This window comes from Pipistrellus hanaki, assembly GCF_964339955.1.
Source record: "Pipistrellus hanaki genome assembly, chromosome: 1".
NCBI lineage: Eukaryota > Metazoa > Chordata > Mammalia > Chiroptera > Vespertilionidae > Pipistrellus > Pipistrellus hanaki.
This window is the reverse complement of record NC_140503.1, coordinates 49633406-49653579: the sequence shown is the minus strand read 5'-3', so window position 1 is coordinate 49653579 and position 20174 is coordinate 49633406. Positions and strand designations below refer to the sequence as shown.

At 52.1% G+C, this 20174-nt stretch overlaps 3 protein-coding genes across 9 annotated transcripts in view; 2 read left to right on the top strand and 1 right to left on the bottom strand.

The window, feature by feature from the left end:
- The window catches only part of TCF12 (transcription factor 12), a 310815-nt gene extending 306431 nt beyond the window's left edge, over window positions 1–4384 (top strand). For all 7 annotated transcript variants that reach the window (XM_084877301.1, XM_084877299.1, XM_084877300.1 and 4 more), the window contains one exon: window positions 2046–4384. The gene's annotated coding sequence lies outside the window, so the exon portion shown is untranslated. The remainder of the gene's footprint in view (window positions 1–2045) is intronic.
- CGNL1 (cingulin like 1) overlaps window positions 1–20174 on the top strand; it is a 526252-nt gene that overhangs the window by 306471 nt on the left and 199607 nt on the right. The window lies entirely within an intron of this gene.
- The window catches only part of LOC311619811 (histone-lysine N-methyltransferase SETMAR-like), a 136466-nt gene that overhangs the window by 86497 nt on the left and 29795 nt on the right, over window positions 1–20174 (bottom strand). The gene's annotated exons all lie outside the window — the stretch shown is intronic.

The following is a 20174-nucleotide window of genomic DNA, read 5'->3' as shown; positions in this document are numbered from 1 at the left end:
TAAAAGCAGTAAGCAAAGATGTATGAATGGGAGGTGTGGAGCAGCAAAAAAATTTTCAGTACAGTTTCATTTGATTAGCTTTATGGCTGTCATTTTGAGCTGGAAGTCTGGAATTTGATAGGATAGTTTGCAAACTACAAACACTAGTCAGTAACTCACCCTTTCCTGAAAAATATGGTTCTTATCACCTCTACACATAGCCTTCCTAGGACAAACTGGACCAAAAAACTTCCTTTGGGGACAAGAGGAAGAATGTTGATGTAATTATTTAAGTGTCAATTATAATTCTAGTATTAGCACAATGGATAAAACCTAAGCCATGTCCCCTGCTGAAACCGGTTTGGCTCAGTGGATAGAGCGTCGGCCTGCGGACTGAAAGGTCCCAGGTTCGATTCCTGTCAAGGGCATGTACCTTGGTTGTGGGCACATCCCCAGTAGGGGGCGTGCAAGAGGCAGCTGATCGATCTCTCACAATGTTTCTAACTCTCTATCCCTCTGTGAAAAATCAATAAAATAAAATAAAATAAAATAAATCAATAAAATATATTTTTTAAAAATCAAAATATATTTTTTTAAAAAACAAACAAAAAACTAAGCCATGTCCCCTAACAAAAACCATCCAGCAATCAGTTTCAAAAATATACTTTGAAATTTTAAAATAAAAACATGCAACTGTTCCTTAATGCAAAAGTGACTTTCTAAATTAGCAGATCATTTTGAAGAAGTGTGATGCGAGGTCACTTCTTATGCTCAGGTCTCAGATGACCAACAGGCTGTGAAGATTGCTTTATGTTCATCTGTCACATTTATCTCAGAGCTTGTGTCTTATTTTTCTTGTTTCTCTCCAGTTTGTTGTATCCATTTTCTCTTACTCCCTTTCCCCATTTCTCTCTCTTTAACTCTCTCTCTACCTCACATCTGTCTTACCCCCTTCTGTTCACTTCCTGCTCTTTTTACTGCTTCCGTTTCTCATATGACTTTCCTATCTCCACAATGAGGAAATTCTCCCACTTAAATTAAACTTTTGAGATTCCTACTTATCAAAAAGAGTTTATCAAAAATCCCTTTTTTAAAAAACATAATGTAGTAAATGCACTTTGTTTCATTAGATTTTATTGGTTAGTTTTATTATCTTAAAATAATGTCTTATAGGTTTCTAATTTCATAAAGGTAGTTAGTTGTCTAGTCTTACCTGATAACCTTCAATTCTTTATAGAACTAGGCAGCAGATTAAAACCAGCAAGAGACTGAGCATCAGGGAAATAACTGCTAGAATCCAATTAGCTGATGAGTGATCACAGAGTGAATGACTGGAAAAGCATAAAAATTTTCCACCATGTAATATAAGGCCAGGTGGCTTTGAGTATCTGTTATCCATCCCTAAGAGCATCCCTCTACTGCAAATAATACTGTGGTCATTGTTGAAAAAGGAGGTGCAAGGTATAAGTCTTCCTAAAACTATTTCCATAAAAAATGGCTAAAATGGAAAATTTTAGAGTCACTACTATCTATATTACATTATGGATATAAATATGTGTAAAATGTGGACTATACATTTTCTTAATTCATTGAGCAAATATTTCTAGAGGTCCTACTATTGACCAGGAACTGGGATCAATGTGAAGATGAATACAAAATGGTCCCTGCCTTCAGAAATGTTCAGTTTAGAGAAGATAGGTACGAATTGTTAACACAGTGTGATTGATGGGCTGGAGGCATGGAACCTCAAAGCTCAGGTATTGTCAACTGGAATGTTGCTCAAATTAAGGTTTGCTTAATTGTCACAGCTGTTGTACAATCCTGTATTTTGTTATTCTATAATCACATGATCTCCTTTAAAAATCTTACCACATCTTCAAGTAAAAGTATTTTAATTACCCCTTGAAAGAAAGAGGCTTATGTAAGTCGTGTAAGAGACTGCTAATTTAGTGTAAAACTGGGTATAAGAAATGTCAGCCTTTTGGGGTCTTTGTCTGGGGAGGTGTTTATTTTAACAACGATGTGCTAATTGGTTCTGTTCTCTCCCTTGGCTCTCCCTGCCACAGTTCCAGAGTTATCAGTAGGCTAGATAGAAGGTGAACTCTCCTCAGAAGGACTGGACAACTCAGATTATCTGAAGACAAACCTAATAGAAGGGAGAAGAAAAAACAAGACACTTGAAGCAAGAAACTCAAATGTAATCCTACGATCAAAGCAACTGGTCAGCACTTCATCAGAAGTGAAGATAGGAAGCTCATCGACGTGTCATTTTGTCGCAAGCAGTGTGTCGCTTCTGCACAATCAGAGATTGTCTCGATCTCTCCACTCACCGTGGAAGTTGCCTTGTGCCTAAACTGAATTGACAAATGCATTGTAACTACAAATTTTATTTATTGTTATGGAACTGTAAGGTCTACATATAAAGGGAAAAAGTTAATGTGGAAAGCTGATGTACACTCAGCTGATGCCAGCATTCGTTAGAGCTGTTCACGTGCAGAGAACAAAGCAGTGACAACCATTGGCCCTTAGCATTCCCGGCATACCTGTTAGTGTCTTAAAAAGGAAGGGAAAAGTCCTTTGTTGCCCTGTCCTATCCTTTTGCCATATGAATACTTTGTCATAAAATAGGAAAATACTACTTGGTATAGCTTTTCTCTCGCTTTCATTTTCTCATTCATTTTTCTTTTCTCTTGGTGGATGTTATATTTGGTCTCTGGAATGGAGTAGTTTATGGTCATAGTCCAGAATTCTCCGTGTAGCCCTCTGTGCTTCGCCTGTTTACCTTACAAAGATACGCAGAGACCATCTGTGACCATCACTTCACTTTGATTTTGAAAGGGGAAATTTTGTCCCCTAGATGTTCCCCAAAATACATATTGCTTTATTTCTAATAATAACCAAGACTTTTCAAGCTTCTAGGTTTCATAGTAAAGCTAGTGATAGCAAGAAGTGTAAATTACAAGGGAAGAATCTTCTATTTAGAAATGGCTTTGTTTTTCAAGAGCAGTAAGTACTACATACAGTACTTACAAAGAGTTAGCTATAAGTAAGCACAAAACGGATTTAAAATACAAAGAAGATTTCAGGCTGTGGTTATGGTGACCATAACAAAACCCAGTAGTCACCAAGGCGGGGGTAGTGTGATAAATGAACACACCGCTCTGAGGCTGGTTCCTTACGGGATACAAGAGCAGCGGTCACCCATGTTTCCTTTTCCCCGCCTTTATTTTTCTGCCGTTTGGGTGGGTGGGCAGTGGGGGAGAATCCCGTGGGTGACTTAATCAGCTGCAAACCACCTGCCCCGCCCCAAGAGGATGAGCCAGATTAGCATTAAACCAGTGCTTGTCAGTCCATCGTAACGCTGTGCACTGACGCACCCCTGTCTCTTACCCTTAAGAGTTATTTTTTGTCAGACATAATAAGCACTTTGAACTTCCATGAAATCTGTCTTCCACCACAACTACCCTGGGAGAGAAAAACATGCTAACAAGGTTGTCTTAGCTTAACAATTCCTATCGCCAGTACCAACAGTGGCAATCAGCACACAGAAGAAAGGACCCAAATCACTATGTAGCTGAAAGATTTCTGTTCATTTGAAAGAACAAAACCGGGACAGAACTTCAGATCCTCCGATCAGGATGATTCCTAACAAGTCAGTCTTTTGTGAACTTAGTGGACTTTTTAGTTACTTTAATTTGCATATATTCTCGATTACATCGGACTCTCTCTGTGGCCTTGTTCTTCATTTCAGTGTTAATCAGCTAAACAGAAATTGTTGCTTATGATGTGTGAGTGAACACAGGCCACTGCCTGGCCTTTTCCTTCAGAGCTTGTTGTCTTTTTCGCTATATTAGACTTTGCAGTATGCCCAGAAGCTTTCCTTCATAAAATAGAGAGAAAAAAAACATTTGGCTTATTTTTCACTGTAGCTAGTCTTTTATACAATAATCTTGTAAGAAAATTTCTTGAATTCTAAATATTACTCTTTCTAGATTTTTGAAATCAAAAAGTTTTCAGTAAAAAGTTTCTTACTTTATTTTATTATATTAGGTAGTAAAAATGTAGGGTTATTTACCATAACCTGTTCATTAATATCAGAAATTTACAATAGCATTTTAAGACCATAGTAGGACTCTAGCATACCGTGTAGTACCTATGGAGTATTGTAAGAGCAAATTGTCCGAGATGAATTGCTTCTCATCTTGTCCTCCAGTTTCCATTGTTGGTTTATTGCAGATTTGTATCCTGTGTCAAATTCAAGGTATTATTGATAAATCTTTTCAACCAGCAGCAAGAAGTTCAAAATTTTTCTGTCACTGTAACAGAAAACACAATATGTATATAACATTTATGTAGCAATAAATGTGCCATCTTTTTTTAACATAGTAAACTAGTGAGTTTTTTACATTCCTCTCTCAAAGAATAATGCATTTTGTTTTCTTCTCATTTCTCTCAGAAATACCCACACTGTTTTTCTTTTACCCCCCCACCCCAGCTGTATTGAAATATAATTAACATACAACATTGTGAAGTTTAAGGTATACAATATAATGTGTGATATATGTATATATTACAAAATGATTACCTTAAAAAAGTTATTTAACATCCATCTCCTCACATAGCTGCTTTTGTGTGTGTGGTGAGAGGCGCATGCTGCTTTCACATCTGCATCATTTATAACATTAAACCCTTCGGGGCAGAGTCGGCCTGTAGAGCTGAGTTGGTATTAGAGTCTGCAGCTTCTCTGGGTTTTGTATTTCTCTTGGCTCTCTCTTCTGAGAGTGGCTTTTTAGCCTTTTCCTTAACTGTTTGACCAAACATCAGTTACTAGTTAATAACTACTCATTTGTAGATCTAGAAATAAATGAAGAAAATGGAAAAATATTTAAATGAGGCTTTTCAAATGAACATTCTTCAAAGCGCTTTTCATGTGTTTTATGTCCCTTTTCTCACAAAAAGCCTACATCATAATTAGAGAATGGTTGTATTTACAGTTCTCACACACACCACCACCACCACTAGGAATATGCATAGTGATTGCCCATGAGAAGTTCATGCCAAGCAAGGGCCTGAGAAACAGTGGGTAGCCTTTCTGTGGATCTGTATGTGAGGTGCCCATGGCCCTATCACACCCTCTTGGGATCCTGCCAGGATGCTTCTCCATGAATTATGGAACCCACTGTCCACAGATCATTTTGCTAACTGAGATTTGGTGAAAACAGTAAAATGTCAATTTCATTTTTCTTTATAGAAAACAACTAAAAGTTTCATCTGAAGAAAATACAGAATGTTAGAATTGAAATATAGATGCCATCTGATCAACTGCCTTATTAATCTATATTAATAAAAGGGTGATATGCTAATTAGACCAGACGTCTTCTGGACATCCTTCCGGGTGTCTTTCCAGGCAAAGCCACGGTAGGGGGGCCAAGGCAGAGGCGGTAGGGGCGATCGGGCCAGCAGGAAAGAGCAGTTAGGGGAATCAGGCCAGCAGGGGAGAGAAGTTAAGGACAATGAGGCCAGCAGGGGAGGGCATTTGGGGACGATCAGACCAGCAGGCCGAGAGCTTAGGGGCAAACAGGCAGGCGGGCAGGTGAGTGGTTAGGAGCCAGCAGTTCCGGGTTGTGAGAGGGTGGGGTTGGGCCTAAACCAGCAGCCAGACATCCCCTGAGGGGTCACAGATTGGAGAGGGTGCAGAGTGGGCTGAAGGACACCCTCTCCTGTGCACAAATTTCATGTACTGGGCTTCTAGTAGATGTCTAAAGACAAAGGCCCAAAGAGGTGGTATTTCTCTAGAACACACCTAATAACAGATCAAGATGCTTAAAACTTTGCCAACAAATATTGGTGCCTTGATTTGTTGTTCTTTCTCTTGACAGATTTGTAAGCCAGTTCTATTTGTTGGCTTTATTTTTCTCTCTACTACATTTTTCTTTCATTTTTCCCCTAGTCGATATCCCATGGAAACTCAGATTTTAAGGAGACGTCACATCGTGTGTGTGTGGGTGTATGTGTGTGTGTGTGTGTGAAAAGTTAAGAGTATTAGCTTTGGCATCATACAGTCCTCAATTTAAATCCAAGGTCAGCATCTAATTAACTCTGTTTCCTTACCTGAAACATGGAGATACATGCTAGAGTTGTGTAAGTACTGGATGAAACAATGGGAGCCAATCGGATGGGCCTGCAGACCCTGATGCGGGCCTGACATCTGTGGAGGCAAGCAGGAGGTATGGTAGGCTGCCGTGGGGTTCTGGGAGCGTCCTGGCCTGCCCAGTGCGGACCAACGATTCCCTATTGAGGAGTAGAGTGTCGGGCAGAAACATTAAGGAACTGATATCTCTGTTGTAATCGGTCACTGGCTGTGAGCCACCTGGGGAGGTACACTCAGAACACTGCACCAAAGGTGGCGCACCTGCAGGCTGACGATGGACTGCACTCTCCAGACAGGCGGTCCCCACAAAAGATCTCCGAAGTGTGTGTCCACAGCTTCCACAATACGGGGATGTTACTCCCCACAAAACCGGCGAACAAAACAACTGTCTTCTGCAGATGCTGGGACTGGAGGGAACCTCAGCAGGCTAATCGGCATTTCAAAATCTGGGGTTCTTTCCCCCTTGACATTCCACAAAGTGCACCCACGCATGTTATCGGGAAGGGCAAATTCCTCCCTCACCTCCACGGGCTGCGACATGGGCTGGCAGCTGGGGCGGAGTCCCTGCGGCCGCCGGCTGCCGGGTGCAGTATTCTGTGGTTCCCAGGGCACCATCATCGTCCCAGTCGGTGGGTGGCCACCTGGTTAGATGGCCACGTGCTCTCCTTGTGAGGTGTTTCTCTGTGAGAGCGTCCCGGCCCCAGGAGCTCTTACCTCCGCCCTGTACTGAGGCAGTCCCTGTCCTCACCTGTCCCTGTCTTAGCACTTACTTCGGAAGGTAGCCTGAAAGGTTTTTCTCTGCACCCTTTGGCCTAGACCAGTGGTGGGCAAACTCATTAGTCAACAGAGCCAAGTATCAACAGTACAACGATTGAAATTTCTTTTGAGAGCCAAATTTTTTAAACTTAAACTTCTTCTAACGCCACTTCTTCAAAATAGTCTCACCCAGGCCGTGGTATTTTGTGGAAGAGCCACACTCAAGGGGCCAAAGAGCCGCATGTGGCTCACAACCCACAGTTTGCCGACCACAGGCCTAGACCTACAATCTCGTCCCAAAACTGGCATGGGGCTCCGCTGCATGGTGCCTGTTTTAGAGGCTCCACCGGCCCGGCCCCTCGCTGACGCCCGCAGCTCCCTGAGCCGTTCTGTCCTCTCACACTGTACGCGCAGCCGCCTCCCAAAGCCTGTGTAAACGTAGGCAGCCTGGGAAAAAAATGTGCCCAAAAATCAAATTCATTTAAAAAACAATTATTAAAAAATCATCTCGGTTTTTTATAGAAAAATAAAATTACTTCCATGTGTGATTTGAGCTCATTTTAATACGTTTCATATGATAGAGGCTAGGACATCCAAAGTCTTAAACCCATCCTGGGTTCCTTCAATGATAGTCTCCTGGGGAGAACAGCTGTGCCTTCCCCCTGGAGGCAAGGACTCTGCAGGCATCTCCGGAGATCGCTCTGCCTGGACCTCAGGACCCCCGGACGGCACGGGTTTTTTAAGACCACAGTCCCCTGCCCCCAGGGCCAGGTCTCTCCTCCCTCTGTCCCTCGCAGCCCTAGGAGATGTTTTGCTTTCTCCCGTTTCCCAGACCTTCTGCAGGCCCCTTTCCTGCACCCCTGAGTCTTTTCTCCTAACCATTCGACTGAGGAGGCCGCCCAGGGTTGGAAGCCGGCTGTGGCCTCCAGTCTGTCAGCAGGGAGACCCCCTTATCCTGAGACACACCCATCGTCGGAGTACCCGGTGACCCCCCTGGTGCTCCGAGAAGTTGCACAGGAACGAAGCTCCAACCTCACACTCGGGAGGTGCGGGCGGGAAGGCCCCCTCCCTGACGCCTCACCCTCAGGCTGGCCCACGCCCACTCGCCCCGCCCCGACGCAGGCCATCCCGCTGGTCCTCATTAGAGCCTGTGATGAAAGGCCCGGCTTGTTTTTCAGGCTGGGCAGTGAGTTATTGATCAACACTGATAGCGAGAGAAGCTCGCCCTCACCTCGCACTGGCAGAGATTAATGAGCCTGATTCCCAAGCATGATCCTAATTAGGCGCAAGGAAGAAAGGAGAGAGACACAAAGGCCCTATTCTTCCCAACAACCACCGACCTTCTGTGCAGGGGTGGAGAGGGAGGGGCAGGAAACCGAAGCGAGAGGCAGGTAAACGTGTCCCAGCACCTGAGCTGAGGCTCCCTGCCAGCTCCTGAGCACACACAATGGTGAGCAGGGGCGCCTCCTGCAAGGATCGCATGTCAAAACGTATGTGTAGCCCTGACCGGCGTGGCTCAGTGGGTAGAGCGTCAGCCTGTGGACTGAAGGGTCCCAGGTTCGATTCCCGTGAAGGGCATGTGCCTTGGTTGCTGGCACATCCCCAGTAGGGGGTGTGCAGGAGGCAGCTGATCCATGTTTCTCTCTCATTGATGTTTCTAACTCTCTATCCCTCTCCTTTCCTCTCTGTACAAAATCAGTAAAATATATATTTTTTAAATGTATGTGTTTTCCATGCTTTGCTCCCTGCCTACGGACGTACAGGCGGGCACTGTTAAGCGGGGGCACCTGCTTGATTGGAAGTGCCTGCTCCAGGCTCGCTCAGCTGTGGGGACTGAGGACGCCCCGGTGGAGGAAGAACTCAGCTCTGTAGGCTGGGGTCACGGCTGGAGGGGAAGGGGTCATCGCCCTGCACCCTGAGCAGAAATCATGAACAGAACCACAGCTGGGAAGCGGGAGCCAGCTTGTTCTTTTTTTGTTGTTGTTCTTTTTTTTTTAAAATATATTTTATTGATTTTGTACAGAGAGGAAGGGAGAGAGATAAGAGAGTTAGAAACATCGATGAGAGAGAGTCATCGATCAGCTGCCTCTTGCACACCCCCTACTGGGGATATGCCTGCAACCAAGGTACATGCCCCTGACCAGAATCAAACCCGGGACCCTTCAGTCCCCAAGCCGACGCTCTATCCATTGAGCCAAACCGGTCCCGGCCCAGCTTGTTCTGTTACCGGCATTTTTCTAGAGCTTTTCCCCCAGGATCGATGGCCCACATGGCTCTTCGCAGGTGGCAGGGAGGGCAGCAGAAGGCAGGAGGGACTGCGAGGCAGCAGCCGGGAGATCGACCGACCAGCTTCACACGGAGCTGCCCTCTCCTCGCCTGTGAAAGGGGGACAATGAACAGCCCACGGCTCAGCGGTGGTTTGGGAGCTGAGGAGCTCGGGGGCATGGCACACAGCGGCACCGTCACCCCGAGGGAAGCAGGGCCAGGGGGCAGCGGATCACACGGACGCCTCGCACTCCGGCTCCTCAGTCACTAGCACTTCTCAGCGGCCTGGCCGTGTGGCGGGCACCGGGGCCCTGCCCCCGCGGAGGTCTCAGTGCCTGGGGAGACGGGTGACAGGAGCCGACGGGGTGACAGGGAAGCACCGTGGACGAGGACCGCGCCGGGCTGACAGCCGGGCAGGGGCACACGCTGCCTGGAAGGAGTGCGGCTCCGAGTCTGACCGGGAAGCGCGGGGAGAGCGCCAGGCACCAGGGTGAGCTCGGAGGGTTAGCAACAACAGGGAGCCGCTGTGCCTGCGGCAGGCAGAGGGCGCCCTGACGGAGAGAAGGCCTGCCCCTCCCACCGGCACCCACCCCACCCACGCCCACCCCAAAAGGAGCCCCCGCGAGCCTCCTGCTCAGGGGGGTGACCTGTGTCTGGATCCTGGTCCAAACCAACCAACTAGGAAAGTACAGCCGGGAGACACGGGGGCGGGGGGGGGGGGTGGGATGTGAACACTGGACACCGGATGCTGGCCAGAGAATAGCTGTGTGTAACTCTAGGTGGGGTGCTGTGGGGGTTTGCCTGAAGCCGCAGCCTTCAGAGACCCCTGCGGCGTGCACAGAGGCAGCGAGGGGCTGTCTGGTGTCGGCTCCAGCAGAACCCGGTGTTGCGTGTGTTGGTGGAGGATCGGAGTGACTGAAGGAGAAGGGCCCTGTGCTAGGCCACACACTGCCCCAGGGACCACGCAGGAGGCACCTGAGAGACTCGGCCGCTCAGGGCGGTGTGGGGTCTAGCAGAGGGCCCTGGGCCGGGTGCCACCTGCACCGCCCCGCAAAGCTTCACCCCCCAGCCGGCCTCCCCGCGCCCGTGCAGGACCCCGTGGCCCCGGGGGCTTCTCCGAGGTCCCCAGCAGGCTGAGCCCCTCCTGGGGACGGCTCCAGAGGAAGGGCTGTGTCCCGGTGCAGCCTTCGGGGAGGGAAGGCGGGGGGGGGGGGGGGGGGGGAAGAAACGGGTCCAGATCTGCCCCGGGGAGGCTGGTGATGGGGAGGAGAGAGCGCCAACCCGTTTGGGAAAAGTGGATTTTGCAACAACCTGGCCGATGCTCAGAGCTTGGGGGGCCTGGGAAGGCCGATGTGTAATATCTGGAAGAGAGGCTGTCTAAACAGAGTAATTAGGAGGCTGCTTTGTAGTGATATGAAAGAGAAGGACTGGGTTTATCCGACATCAAAGGACGGGAGACACAATGGGCCCGAGGCCCCTGGGCAGCGTGGGTGGGGCTGGAGCAGGCTCCGCAGCCTGGGCGGGGAAGGAGCGGTCCCAGAGTGTGTGTTTTGAGGATCGCTTTGAAGCCCCCACCCCACTGCCACCCCCACCCTCATCCCCAGCAAACCTTTCTCCCGCTCCTTTAGCACACTTCCTAAAACCTAGCTCTGATTCAGCTTTACCTTCCCGAGGCCGCCTTTCACCCGCAGCCTTCACCAGGAGCCTGCCCACTATGTGCTGTTGGGAACGGGTGCTGACAGACTGCTCCCTTCTTGGGGATAAACCAGGCCGGGTGGTGTGTGTGTGTGTGTATGTGTGTGTGCGTGTCTGTGTGTGCAGGGGCCAGTCCTCCCATCTGGGGCCTCCCCTGGCCAGCAGCTGTGGGCACGGCCCCCGCCTCCCGGAGCATAACCGGCCTGGCCTGCGGAATGGAAACGCTGGTCCCTAAATCGCCGGGAGTGGTGCAGGGGAGAGGGGAGCTGGAGAAAAGGAGGCAAGAGGATCGTTTGGGGGTTCCGCTGGGCACAGGAAGAACTGAACCATCACCTCAGGGCATGTTCCCCGAGGCCCCGGGCCCAGCGCATCCTGCTGGGCCCGGCTGTCCCCAGGCTGGGCACCCACGGCCCCGCCACCAGCCCAGGCCAGCCTGTCGGAACACAGGATGCCTTTTGAGGTTCATTGAACCCCAAGATTCAATGGTTCTTGTATCTCAGTCTCACGTTTTGAGGTGTTTTGTTTTAAAATAGTCTAGTAAACAATGTACAGAGTAGATGAAAAAAGAATGTCAGAATATCCTACATAATAAAAGGGTAATATGCAAATTGACCTATAGGGGGAACGAACGCTCACCCGTGTTTCCCCGAAAATAAGACATCCTCCGAAAATAAGACCTACTTACAGGTTTCCTTCTGAGTGAAATATAAGGCGTCCCCCCTAAAATAAGGTCCCCTAGGCTAAACATGAGAGATTTGGCCCACTGATTCTGAAAGAAATGGAGTCACAAGAAATTCACCAGGAAATTCAGGAATTGGATTGTTATGATGATGTTCCAGAAGATGATGACATGATGGTCATTGAATAAATGAGTAAATTCTTGATACTGTAGGATTCACAGTTTGTCTGGTTTGTGTTGACAACTACCGTACTACCGTACCGTATACAGGTAATAAATTTCCTTTATTTTCATTTAACAATAAATGTGTGCCGTATTCTTCTTCATGGAAAAATAAGACATCCCCTGAAAATAAGACCTAGCGCATCTTTGGGAGCAAAAATTAATATAAGACCCTGTCTTATTTTCGGGGAAACAGGGTATGATGCACACTGACCACCAGGGGACAGACAGTCAATGTAGGAGCTGCCCCCTGGTGGTCAGTGCACTCCCACATTGGTGAGCCACTCAGCCAGCAGTTGGGCTGACGACTGCAAGGCAATGCTAAGGATGTCAGGGAGTGGGCCTAAGCAGGCAGGTGGACATCCCCCAAGGGGTCCCGGACTGCGAGAGGGCACAGGCCAGGCTGAGGGACTCCTCCACTCCCAGTGCACGAATTTTCATGCACAAGGCCTCTAGTTGATAATATTGCGTGTTTTTGTGTTTTTCATAATAAAAAGTTAAAGTCAGAAAGGACACGTCAGGCTCTTGGAGCTCCTGTTTCCAGGTGGGTAGAGCTGAAGCTGAGCCCAGGGGCTCCTGCCTCTCCCTCCCTCTGAGGTGGGGCCTCCTGCAGTGGCCGCACCACGCTGGGATGGGCGCTGCAGGAGACACCGAGGTGCCCACCAGGCAGACGGCAGCAGAGCCGGAAACCATACATGCCCCCAGGATGCTGACCCAGCGCTCTGGGACCCAGGAGGGACAGTTAGCTCAGAGGACAGGGGGCAGGGTGAGGGGAGAGAGTCAGGGAGGACCTAGCTCGTGGCTATCGGACTAATAGCAGCAGCAGCAAACACTGGCTGGGGGAGGGGGCTGGCCTGGAGTGTCCTTCACTTTCAGGCCTGCAGGCCCTTGATTTGTGGCCGAGGCTGCTGAGGACGCCACTGCGTTGGGAACACGTTTCCAGTGAACTGAACGCTCCGAGGGGAAACGGGCTCTGTGCGTGCCTTTGCCTGAGGCAGCGCCCAAGCGGACCTCTTGTCTGGGAAGCAGGGCCTCCCATTCACTAGGAAACAAGAGAGGGAAGATGTACCGCCCCAAGCACACATCTGGGTGAATGACTGAGGGTGAGGGTATGAGTGTGTGTGCATGTGTGTATGTGAGTGTGTGCATGTGTGTGAATGCATGTGAGTGCATGTGTGTGTGTGAGTATGAGGGTGCACGTGTGCATATAAGCATGTGCCCATGTGCCATGAGGTGCTAATGTTTGAACCTGGAGAGAGGACCAGCGGGCCTACTGAAAAGGCGCCATCCCTTGAGGAGGGTGTCATCCACCGGAGGAGAAACAGGGTGGATGCCTGCAGCACAAAACATGACTTGTTTTTATAGAACTTATGTAAAAGCGTCTAGAATATAACACTCAATGAACAACAGGGGCATTATTTGAAGACACATCCAAGAAGGGAGTTAGGATCAAACAGAGACCTTAGAAAGTCAGGGGTCTGGGTTTGAATCCTGGCTGACCCTTTGACCTTGGGCTTAATCCTTTTTTTATTTGACTCTTTTTAATAACTGCAGACTCACAGCAGAGTTACAAATATAGCACAGAAGCCTCTTCAGTCCTCCACCTCACTTCCTCTAATGTGAATATCACCATGGCACATCACCAAAGCTAACAAATTAACGGTGGTGCATTATTAGTAACCAAATGACAAACTTTTTTCAGATTTCACCAGTTTCTCCCCACATATGTCCTATTTTGTTCCAGAATCCAATCCACCATACCACATTGCATTTTTTAAAAATATATTTTTATTGATTTTGAAAGGGATAAGGGAGAGAGAGAAAACAAAAACAAAACAAACAAACAAAAAAACATCTGTCAGCCACCTCCTGCACACCCCCTACTGGGCTGGAGCTAGTAACCCAGGCATGTGTCCTGACCCGGAATCAAACCTGGGGGCCTCTTGGTGCCTGGGTCGACACTCAACCACTGAGCCACACCAGCCAGGCCACATTGCATGTGTTCATCTGGGACCATTTCTCAATCTTTCCTTGTTTTTGCATGACTTGGCCACACTGCAGAGTACTGAGAGAGTGTTTTGTAGAATGTACGTGGGTTTGTTTGGCTTTTTCTCATATTTAGACCAGGGTTATGGGTTGGGGGGAAGAAGAGCACAGACGTGAAGTGCCCTCATCACCATCCTGGCGGGTACAGGCTGTCATCACGACGTGTCCTCACCCTGGCCGGGAGCTCAGTTGGTCAGAGCATCATCCCAATGCACCCAGGTTGTGGGTTTGATCCCCAGTCAGGGCACACACACAGGAATCAAGCAATGAGTGCGTCAACACGTGGGACAACAAATCAATGTTCCTTTCTCTCTTTGAAATCAACAAATAAAGTTTAAAACAAACAAACAAACACAAACACCATTTGTCACTAGGGGTTAAGGTGCTGGCTGCTGGGTTTCTCCCGGACAAAGTCCTGTTTTCCCTCCACGGCCCGCTCCTTGGAAGCCAGCACTGAGTAGGGCCGCCCTCCGGGACGCTCTCTGAAGGAAGGGGTATTCGGGTGTGTACTTAGAGTTCTTCTGTCAGGTAGGCTTTCCCTCCTCCCTTGTTCTACTTAATCTTTTCAGGCCTCAGTGTCTCCTCTGTGAAGTGGGAGAATAGCGGTGCTCCACCGAGAGGGTGGTTGGCAGGTTGGAATGACGGAACGTGTGGAAACCACAGCGTTAGCACAGGCTAAATACCGCCTTCGGGCATGATCCAAAGACCCATCACACAAATGCGGGGTCAGTACCTCCAGGCCCTTCGGCAGCCGTCCATCTGCGCTGGTTTCCCCCGACCCCACCTGAGAGGGGCCGCGGGCCGGGCGGGCGCTGGCCTGCTGGAGGCTCCTCCTGCGAGCCCCGCTGAGGAGCGGCCGGGCCTCTGCAGACACCGCGGCCAAGCTCCCCGAAGGCCCAGCCCGCCGGCAGAAAGGGGGCAGCCAGGTCGGGGGAACCCGGAGGAGCTGGGCCGAGGTGTGACGTGTGGATGGCATTGGGCTGAAATAGCCACTCTGAGACAGAATCGAGCAGAGCCCGCCTGTGAGCACTCGGCAATTACTCTTTGATCAAGTGGTTCCGCGAACAACTAAATAAAGAAAACTGGACTGGGGATCCAGTTATTTGGGGCTTGCATTCCAGATCCCCCCTCAACCCCCAGCCCAGCCTGCTGTGTGACCCTGAGCGAGTCACTTCCCTTGTCTGGGCCTCACACTCCATCTGTGCAAACTGAGAGGAAGTGGGAAGAGACAGGGACTAAGTCCAGGCTCCAAAGGCCAGGCACCAGCCCGAGGTTCCCCTCTGCCAGCCCGCTTTCCACGACCCAGCCCCACGGGGACTCCTTTCTGGGCGATCAAAGCCCAGGCCGCCATCGGGAGCTAATCTGGCGCCGGGTGTTAGAAGCTTATCAGCCTGTGCAGCCCGGGCTGTCGCAATGCTGTCCCGCCTGCTCTGCTCTGTGCTTCCTGCGCGCTGCCTTTGTTTCTCTCCGTCGCCCCCTGAGGATCCTCACCTTGTGTTCGTCCTGCCTGCGGAAAGGGCCACGTTAGTTTTACCTGCAAATAAGATCCCTGAGGTGGGGCCCTTGGGGGGGGCCTCAGAGGCGGCCCCGCGGGCCTCCCTCTGAAAGGAGAGTCCACCCTGCTCTGTCCTCCCTGCTCATTTTCAGACCAAGACACGCGAAGGAGGGGCTTGTGGACGCTAGCCTTCCGAGGGGAGGGTCCGCTTAGAGCCCCGGTCACTCATGGCCTTACTGTGTGTGTCCTGGACCTGGCGGGGGACAGCAGTTCCCTTGGCCTCAGGAAGGAAGCTCGGAGTCTGGGGAGAGATGTCGCCAGACAGGCAGGAAAGGGCTTTTCGGAGCTGGGGCTGGGAGAGCAGGAATGACGAGTTATCTTCAGCATTGGCCTGTTTTCCATCCTGGGCCTCTCCTTCCTGGGACGGCTTTCCAGTCCGAGCGGCCTCTGCCTCTGCTGCCCCCGCATCGCAGTGTGTCCAGCCCGGAGTCTGCGTCCCGGCCTTTCCCGTCCCGCCAGCTCTCCTGGACTCACTGCGGCCTCCGGTGACTGGCCCAGCGCTCCTTCACTCCCAGCGCTGGGCGCCCCCTGCTGCCTGCAGTTGATGGGACCGTTGGGCAGAGGTTGGATTTGGGGGTGGATGGTTCAGCACCCCCTGGGCCACAAACTTAGCGATCAATCAAAAAGAACTTCTGTGTCCCAGGCCAGCACTCCGCTGGGCACTGTGAGGGCTCAGTACGACGCAGGCCGGCTCTCTGGGCGACCAAGGCCTGGGCACCCCTGCCTGCCTGCTGCCAGGTGCTCCTGCCTGTTCCCAGGCCCCCTGACCTGGCAGCCGGACCCCGGTGCTGGGCCAGCCTTGCCCGTCTGAGGGGAGCGTCGAAGACCCCTGTGAGGGGGGCAGGCGGGGCAGCATCGCAGTGAGAGGGGCGCTTCCTCTGCGGCTCCTCGCGGCTCCCCTTCCACTCCCCACGCCTGGTCCTGGCCTCGTCCCTGTGCCTCCCTCCCTCCCTCCCTCCCACAAGTCTGGTTTTCCATCTTGCGAGGGCCAGAGCCCTCCCCCCAACCCCCTGCCCAGCCTGCAGGCCTCTGGGCACGGGCTCCGCCCAGCACCGGGCTGACTCCCCCGGGAGGCCCAGTGCCCAGGACCTCCCCAGTATGGGGGCCTTTGGGAATATGTCAATTTCGTTTAAAAATATACTTTAAAGAGAGAGGAAATAAGTATACTTTTTTGGTTGAGGAAAAAGCTTTAATACACAGCACCCACATATTCATCTTTATACCCACACAGTCGTAAAGCCGAACCTGAGCCCGTGTTTCTGATGGAGAAAGGGGCTCTGAGGGCAGCAGTGCCAGCCCACCCGGCCCCACGGCGCCCGGCACGGCCGAAGGCAGATCCTCGGACGAGGCAGCATCAGGATCCCCTTTTTATTCTTTGTTTCCTCTCTTAACGAAGATGTGTGACGCTCACGGCGTCAGAGAACCAACAGAGCCCTGGCTTGTGCTTCACTTAGGAAACGGGGCCGTGCACTGCTGGCTGGTCCTCCGTGTCCCTGGGGACTGTGGACTCAACCCCTTTGGGGGGGATGGAGAGCATCCGGGTGCTGGGCCAGAGGGCAGGCACCCCTCCCCGACCCTGGAGCCCCTGTTCTCCCTGCAGCTGCTCTTCCTCCCCTGCCAGACCTCCCCTGGCCGTCCACCGACTCCCCCTTCTGCCGCCAGCGGCCCCTCCGGCGTGTCCTCAGGCCTGGCCTTCTCAAGGGTTCTCGCAACTTCTTAGGCATCTTTGTGGCCTCCCCCAGTTCCAGTCTGCTCGGCTGCCGGCTGCCGAAGCAAAGGACCACAGGCCAGGGGCTGAGCAGCAGAAATGCATCCTCCCGCCCCTCTGGAGGCCTGAGATCCAAACCCGAGGCGCTGGCGGGCGGTTCCCCTCCGGTCCCAGGTGGCCGCCTCCTCCCTGTGTTGGCAGAGCGCCTTCCCGGGCCCGCCTGGTCCTAATCTCTCCGTAAAGACCCGGTCTCCAAACTCAGTCACAGCCTGCGGTCCGGGTGTCAGGATTTCACTATGTGGCTGGGGGTGGGGATTAGCTCAGGCCCGAACACCCACTGCCGCCTCCCTCCCCAGCCCAGGACTGCAGGCCCTGAGCCTGTGAAGGGCGACAGACAAGCTGGTGAGTAACAGGTGACAGGGAGCTTCCGGCTGCAGGTGGGGATGTGGGAGCCGGGCTCCCTGAGCACCAGGCCCAGTGTGGAGGCCGCGAGGCCGCTCTGCCCGGGGAGGAGGGAGCACTCTCCCGGGAGGCCCGCCGGCCACGCCTGGGGACACTGCCTCCAGCTGCGTGTGAAGTGACGATCGGCAATGGGAAGGGTGTCTGCTCTAAACCTGTGCGTGTCCTCTTCCCTCCGCTGACAGTAGCAGCAGCAGTCCCCTCCCCCAGGCCCACCGAGCCCACAACGCTCCTTCTGACCCAAAAGTCTGATCCTCGTTCTAATAATTACTCAACACCTCCAGCTCCAAATTCCTGAATCCAGTTCATGAAGAACGCCCCGGAGGACTCACTTTGAGGGGAGAATCTTGCATAAACCTAGTCTGTACGTAGCCAGTCGTTAGGGAGAACATTCTTGGAAGGATGCTCACTCCTGAAGGGCTTCCCCTGTGACACCTGGTTTTCTTGCCCCGCCTGGTGCGTACTCAGAGGGTGCTGGGCCCCCTCCGCTGGAAGGCTCCTGTCCCACCGGTGTCTCCCTCTCTCACGCGGACCTAGAGACTCTCCTGTGCTCTGCGCTCACAAAGACCCTCGTGAAACCCTCACAGGACAAAGGCTCCGTCCCCGGGGCAGGTGGCTGTTCCCAGGCTCCTTCACCCACACACTTCTTGTTGCTTCTTTTCTTCCTCACACATCACAGCGAACAAGGCCCCGAGGCTGCCGGCCCCAGACTCATTGGGTGTAGCCGTGCCTGGGACCCAGGGCAAGGCTCAGCGGGGGTGCCCCCCACCCGGCTGTGGTTCTGCCTAGAGACTCTTCCCACCTCGGTCCTGACAGGAGCTGGGCACGGTGTGTGTGTGTTTGTGGACTAACACAGACGGCGACACAAAGCCTGACTCTCCACATAGAAGGCCAAGGGCCCAGAGCCCAGGTGACAGCATTTCATCTACAACATTGCCCAACCTCTTATGAAAAATGACGTTATTTATATTATTTTCAAAATCATCAAGCCTATAAAATAAAGAGGTGATATGCAAATTGACCGTCACGCCCTCACAAAAATGGCTGCCAGGTTGGCAAGGGAGTTGGTGAGGGATGATCAAATGACTGAACAGTAGGCTTTGTGGGTGACTAGGCCAGCAGGGAGAGCAGTTGGGGGCAACCAGGCCAGCAAGGGGTGGGGGGAAATTGGGGGTGACCAGGCTGTCAAGGGGGGCAGTAAGAGGTGACTAGGCTAGTGAAGGGAGGCAGTTAGGGGGGACCAGGCCAGCACAGGGGACAGTTGGAGGCAATTAGGCTGGCGGGGGGAGGGGGGACAGTTGGGGGCAACCAGGCCAGCATACAGAGGCAGTGAGGGGTGATCAGGCTGGTGCAGGGGGGCAGTTAGGGGTGACCAGGCAGGCAGGCAGGTGAGCAATTAGGAACCAGAGGTCCAAGGAAGAGGGTGCAGGCTGGGCTGAGGAACCACCCCCCCCCCCCATCCCTTGCCACCCCGTGCACAAATTTCGTGCACCGGGCCTCTAGTGGATTAATATTTTCAGTAATCAGTGGCCTGTTTTACCAACTACTACCCCCCTGAAGTCAGGGGGAGGCTCACCAAATTAGTAAATGAAATGTGAATCACATCTTTTAAACAAAACAACTTCATTGCTTCAAGTAAGTGTGGACGCTGAAGCGAGATACACTGCAGGCAGGAGAGCCCCTTTGGGGTCTTGGACGGAGACGGAGAACGGTGTGCCAGGAGCGATCAGTTACTCTGTGGAAATGGGCGGTGTGTATCCTCCGGATTCGCCTGCTCCTTCTCCGCCACAGGGACATCTGCTGACAGCAGCATCGGCTCAGCGGACTTGGCCCTCACCGTTTCCACCGAAGTAAACGCCAGCCCAATTCTGCAAAATATCACACATTCCAACGCGCTGCCATTAGGTACATTCTTGTACAGTCCCCTGCTTTATCCCAGGCTCTTGAAATGCTTTTTAAAGAAACTGCTGGGATTGTGGAAAACAGGCCGTTCTGGCATTTTACTTTTGAGGATCAGTCGCAGAAATGTTGGGGTTGTGACCTGCCTGAGTCCCAGGGCCCAGGCTCCCCACCTGCCATCTCCGCCTCGGCCTCTGGGCACCAATGCCCTCTGCTCTCAGCCCAGCACTCGGAGGAAAGGCCCTGGCGGGAACGGAGGCCCCTCTGCACACCTCAGGGCCCTGCAGGGCGACAGCGCCACCGCGGCCTGGCTGGCAGCGGCTGCCTGGCACGGACCACGTGCCCATCTGAGCCCCGGGCCAAGGGGGACGTGGGGACTTGTTTTCCACACGCAGCTCCGGCCACGAGCACGGAACCCCACGGCTCCCTGGCCAGGGCGGTTTCACACTTCTATTTTTAAAAGCCGCCGAGAGGAGTCACCTGGGGGGTCCGGTGGTTGGGCGGATGTCTTTCCAAAGTTGTCACCGCGGGCACAGGCCCTGTCCTGGCAGCCGTCCCAAAGCAACTGTGAAACCAGAATGCCACAAGCGGCGGCTCTGCCAGCCTGCTGTTCAGAGGAGAGAAACAGAAGCCACTGCGGCCGGGCCCTCACAGCCTGTCCTCCGGGCGCCCGGAGCGCAGCCTGCCTCGGCCCCCTCGGGCTCTGATCATCGTCCCCGCTCCGTGCAGGCGCTGCCATCGGCCTGCGGGGGGCTCGGCT